Raw genomic sequence first — 6694 nt, forward strand, 5'->3', positions numbered from 1 at the left:
TAGAAGTACTAATATTGAAGTTTCCTCTGAATTTTATATTTTGTAGTATGTTACAAATTCAAATCTGAACCATGTGAATCCATTAATGTAGAGAGAGAAAGAGAAAGATTGTTAAGGATAGTGGGAAGGTGTAGGGTATTTTTGGAATATAGAAAATAGTGGGAAAGTGTAGAATATTTTTGAAATAAATTAAATTAATGGGGAGGTACAGGTCCCACTTGGGGAGGTGTAGGGAGCAACACCCTAATTATTTTTATAACATCGTTTATATAGTTAATAACACATTGAATAGGATTCTCATTTGTCAGTTTATGATTTTTTTTTTCACTTTTTCTTAATTTTTTTTTAGAAAAGGTCACGTGTCATGTTAGTATCATGTTACTATCAAGTGTATCACATATATTTAATTCTAATTCAGTACTTATATTTGTTATTTTGATTAAATTTAGTTAACTTTTTTAAAATGAAACAATTTTGTCTCTCTTCAAATTGATATACAATTTAATTTTTATATAAATGTTATATTTGTAACATCCCAAAATTGTATAGCAAGTATATAAGCATGGCAAGCACAAATGTAATACTAGAAAGCAGTCATCCAATAATAAAGTATTTCAAAAGCTTTACCCAATTATAAAGTCTTTCAAAATACATGGTAAAGGAAGATCAGTAGAAAACTAAGGATAAAAAAAACTGCAAACTAAGAAGCTACTGAATATTAGGTGTCGGTTCCTCATTGTCCAGTGCTTGCTCTAAGGGAGTATCATTTGCTGCATCTGCTCACATCCATAGCAGGATGATCATCGCAAGAGGAAAGACCAGGAACATACAAAACAAACAACATACAAGTGCAAGGGTGAGCTAGTATTCACAACAATACAAGTTTAATACATTTTTAAGAAGCATAGTATTCAAGCAACCACCATTCAAACATATATAATTCCTAATTGACCTAGACTTGTCCGGACTAGGAATGAATATTGATCTTGGGCAGGTTTTGCACTTGTGGTGGACTCTACTGCTTTGCAAAGCCATTGCCGAGGGGTTTCACCCGACCACACACAAGGCGAGTCCGTTACCGCGGAATAGACCTACAGTGGAAGCTTCTACCCTAGGACTTCCCACTACTCTCACCACCCACGTCGATCCTCTCTATTTGAGATTGAAAGACCGTCAGAGTATTAGGGATAACCTCCCTTGAAGGAGCCTCAATATTCATTCATACACTAAAGTGATCTCACCTAGAGATCTTAGAATAATTCTCAAAGTCCATAATCCATATCACCAATCTTGTTTCACTTCACCAACCTCATCCAATCAATCATACAATCTCATTTAGAAGCATAATAAACATATATAACTCATACATTACATATCTTCAAAGAAACATCATTTATTAATACCCATTTCTTTATCAACTATAATTACCTATACTTAAGTAATTCAAACAGCTTGGAGACCCTCACCAATGGCTCTGGAAGGGTCAAAAACCCCCCAGAACGACTTAAAGAACGTCCAAAACGGACATCCGGAACCCCAAAAACTACCAAAAACAAATTCTGAAAAGTGCTGCTGCGTCCAGTGGCGCTCGAGCGGGATTAGTGGCGCTGAGCGCTACACCAGTTGACAGCAAGTGCGGATTTTTCAAACTCACACTCCTAAGTTTCGTTTTAGGCCTTTTGGTGGATTTCTAGCACTCCTAACTTGATCTATATGATGAATCTAACTTGCCTAATCAACTTTAACACTTCCTAAACCAATTCTCTAGTGATTTCACATCAATCTACATTCAAATTACTCAATTTCATCAACACATGTGCCCAATTCTAATTCTACCAGTTAAGCAATGTTTTTACCACTTTTAAAACTTCTAACAAGTCATAATTGACTTAATCAAACTGTCCCCACTGCCCATTTACACCCTAGACCTCAATTACTCAAAAACACTCTCCCACTGCCTCTAAACTCACTCAAAACACTAGTTTTCCTCAACCTAAGGACTGAACTCCACTTCTACCATTTAAAACCTCATTTTAACCAATTTTATAGTTCTAACAAGTTATAATTAACTTGCCTAAGCTGCCTCAACAGTTCAAAAGAGTCCTAGACCTCTACCTCTCAAATTCACTACTTCCCTTCTCTTTAAATAACTCCAATTTCACCAACATAGAGACCAAAAACTCAATCTTACCTCTTTGCACCTATTTTTACCAATTTAGTGACTCAAACAAGTCACAATACAGTGGATAAAACTGTCCCAATAATCCAAATATGCTGTAGACCTTAATTGCTCAAAATCACTACCTTACTTCCTCTAGATGACCTAAAATTGACCCTAAGACACTTGATTTTTCTTCCTATCAATACCACAACAGATTTTTCACACCAAATTAGTTCCAACATAAATAATTCATCATTCAAAATCATTCCAAACAGTTCATAGTCATCAATCACCAAATTCACATAACACACCCACTTCCATACATGCAAATCCAAGTCAACATACCACTTCAAAATTTGTCATTCATTCACATTACACAATAAAAATAAGAAATAGAGCTAGCTCCCCTTACCTCACAGCAGAATCGTTCACTCCGCAAGAACAAGCTGAGTGGAAATTTGCACCAGGAAGGATTTTCTAGAAATTACCTAAAGATCAAAAGGTGGGAAATTTTTAGAAAATTTCATATCCTAATTGAGTCAATAATTTGAAGAAACATTGGGTCACATGCAACAACATCTGTTACATGATCATGGCCCTAAATGACATTGAGAATGAAAATTTTCTCACCAGTTAGGAAGAGGGAGAGTTGATCAGTGAGCTTGCTGTTTCTGGAAGTCTAAACTTCTCAAGAAGCTCCAAATTCAGCAAAGCAAAAGTATGAGCTGGTGGTGTTAGAGAGAAGGTGAAGAAGCTGGAAAAGTTGATCTGAGAGAGAGGGTAAGTTTCTGAATTTTTGAAGGGGAATTATATGAAATTTTCATTTTTATAAAAAGGAAAAATTGGGGTTATTATAATACTAATAATTTTATTAAAATTCACGTTTTTCTTAAATATTTATAGAATTATTTTTAAATTAACTATAACTATATTATTAGAATATAAATATTAGATTTATATTTGACTTTTTTTACCAATAAAACATTACCCTTGGTTTACAAAATCAAAATGTTTCCTTCTAATTTTAAAACAATTTTAATCCCAAATAAACTCTAACCCTTTTTTTAGTGGAAAACATATAACATAAATCTAATAATTAAATTTTAATAATATAATTAGAGTTGATTTTAAAAAAAATCATAAATATTTAATAAAAATATAAATTCTAATAAAAAAATATCAGTATAATATTTATATAAAAATTAAATTTAGTCTTAATTTAAAAAGAAATAAAAATAGAACTAAAATAAATCAAAATAACAAATATAGATAGTAAATTGAATATAATACACAGCACATTAACATTGTCTTCTCACTCTTTTATTGTCATATGACTAACATGACACATGTATATTTTCTTAAATTATGAAAAAATTTAAAAAAAAAATAAATCACTCAAAGTGGCATATCCTGTTTACTATATCATTAACTATTTAAACAAAATTAAAAAATATTAAATTATTGATGAAAATTAAAATTTTATTGAAAAAATTAAGACTAGACTACACAAATTTAATAAAAATAATAACTAAATTAGTATTTAAGAGAGAAAAAATCAACACAAAAGATTGTAACGTGAAATGTTGTAACTTTTTAATATATTAGGCTATTTGACATAGCTCAATTTATTCAATTAAAACAAATATATAGTTTTTTTTATATATGCAAAACTATGTACGTATTTTTATTTTTTGTACATAATTATACAATAAATAATAATACTTTTACTATATTTCTGATCTATAAAAAAAATACAAATATATGTTTGCATTAAAATACATTTACAATAAATGTTTAAATGTAGTTATTTATTTAGAATGTATGCCAATGAAAATTAAAGTTATGCGTTAAAAAATTAATAGTAAAAATTTATGTTTTATTATTTATTATATAATTATCTATAACATTTAATTAATATTTTAAAGATTAGGATTAGGATCAAGAGTATGTTATTTTACATGAATTTATCTAGATTAAGCTTTATATTACATTAGTTAATGAAACTTTAGTTTTATTTTATGAGGCGACATGTGGAGGGTTAAGCAGTCGACCTTTACCTCACATTTGAAATATATTTCGTTTAATTCTATTACATTTAAGTTTATCATAACAGTATATAATTTCAAAAAAAAAAACTTCATCCTATTTGGTACATAAATCCTTTTAGTCACTCTTTTCTAAATATCTCATTATATATTAGTACATCGAAAATGTGATGAAATGAAAGTCAAAGATAATTTTTAAAAAAGAAAGTTAAGTAGTCACTACTTAAACCTTAAGTAAAGTCATACAGGATTACTTCAACTTCAATATATTTGAACTGAAGTCGCACATATGAATGACGACTTCACCATCCATACACAATTATATGAAGTCGTGCACCACATAATTAATGGAAGCTTTGAAAGGTTCGCAAGACATATGGAGAGTTCAGCTAAGAGCTATTGAGATTGTTGACAATATAATTTTTATATCAATCTAGTTTTTGATGATGACAACACATTGCTTAATAACAAGCACATGTTGTTGCTGCATTACATGTTCTTATGCTAATTGATTATAATATTTGTTGAACATGTTTATGTACTGTGTTACATGTTCCTATGTTGATTGACTGATATATATCTGGAACGTGTTTACATGCTTTATGTGATATGTGTTGTGCATCATTTCATATGTTTTATTGCACATGTTTTAAAGCAGAAAACCATAAACACTTTTATGAATTTATAATTGTGTGACAAAGTTATAGTGAAGTCGACTACATTACTAATGAATTCGACTATGCTAAAATCTTAGTACATATTTTGAGAAACAGTGTTGTGCGTTATTTTGAGAAAAAAAGAATTTCAACATGCTTTGCATATTGATAGTCGATTACGTGCGCCACACATTTGACTGTATCTGTTGTTTGATTTGAAATTCTGCTATGCTCTTGCACTCTAACGGCTATAATTTTAAAAGTTAGTTGAGCATTAATAACTTAGTCAATTGTATTAAATGTGTTTTGTTTTTGGTTGACTATATGCTACTTAGTTGACTGATCTATTATAACTATCATAATACATTCGACTAGATTAGTAGCGTATTCGACTGAGAATCTGACTGAATAACAGAAATCTATAAATAGGCTGAACACAGGTTTGTTCAGAAGACTTTTGATGAATTGACAATTTTCATTTCTATTTCAGATTTCTCTTAGCTCCAAGAATTCTTCAAGAAGACGGTGGTGATCTTTCTTGAACGAGATTCAAAGGGGAGATTTTATGTGCTTACATTTGCTGATCATTATCTGCACATTGATCATTCCAAGGCTTGGCATCCGTGAAGACTGCTCGTTTTGGACCTGTTGTGATACAGGGGGATAGTGCATTCTGAGGATTGTTTAGAGTGGTTAGTAGATTGTAGAAGAGGGGATTCTTGCTACAAGTCTTGCTGGTTTATTGCAACTATATTTTGGTTTTGGGTTAGAGAGGAGATTTATATTTTTGATGTGGAGGTCTTCTATAAATTCCTTGTTGTAAGAACCGCAACCATTATAATGCATTTGCTTCCTGGGTGGAAGGACACTGGATGTAGGCATTGTTGGCCGAACCAGTATAAAAACCTGTGTTTGAATTTCTCTATCCCTTCTCTTTTACATTCTAGTCAAATCTATATTTCACGCAGTCAACTCATTTTTTCTGCTGCATACATATTCAGATTGCTTGCATTTAAAGAAAGTTCAAAAAGTTTAATACTTTGTTTTCAAGATTGCAAAAAGAACTTATTTTTGATACAACACCAATTCACCCCCCCCCCCCTCTTGGTGTAAAAAGAAGCCTACCTGTTTTCCAACAAGAGCATGAAGAACTCAAACCATTCGGCAAGACATCCAAAGAGATTGGTTAAATGCATGAAAAACTCAAATAGCTTGGCAAGACATTCAAATAAATCCCTAAAGTGCATGAAGAAGTCAGATAGCTCGATCAGAAATCTAAAGAGCTCGACAAGTCAAACCGAGCTACTTAGACTTCCACCGAGCTACCTAAGTTCTCCATACACCTTATAGAGCGGTTTGAACTTCCCATCGAGATATCTGACTTCTTGATGCACCTTACCAAGGTCTCTAGATGTTTTACCAAGCTATTTGACTTCTTCACACATTTTACCAAGCTCTCTGTATGTCTTGCAAAACTATTTGATTTTTCCATGCACTTAGTCGAACTTTCTCCGTCTTGCCAAGTTATTTAAATTCTCCATACACTTAGTTGAGCTTTGAGAATGTCTTGTCAAACTGTTTGAGTTCTTCATACGTTTAGTTGAGCTCTTTGATTGTTTGTCTAACTTCTTCACATTTCAATTAATTATGTGGTGTTTGACTGCAAATAATTATGTAAATAAGCTGAAGTCACCATTTTCATACATTCAGTTCAAATATATTAAAATTTAAATAGTCAATTACATATATGATTTAATTTAAAGTTTAAGAACAAATCAATTAAGTTTAATCGAATTAAAAAGTCGTGTGTGGTTGACTTCTTGAACATAGTA

This window comes from Vigna radiata, chromosome 1 (assembly GCF_000741045.1).
Source record: "Vigna radiata var. radiata cultivar VC1973A chromosome 1, Vradiata_ver6, whole genome shotgun sequence".
Classification (NCBI taxonomy): Eukaryota; Viridiplantae; Streptophyta; class Magnoliopsida; order Fabales; family Fabaceae; genus Vigna; species Vigna radiata.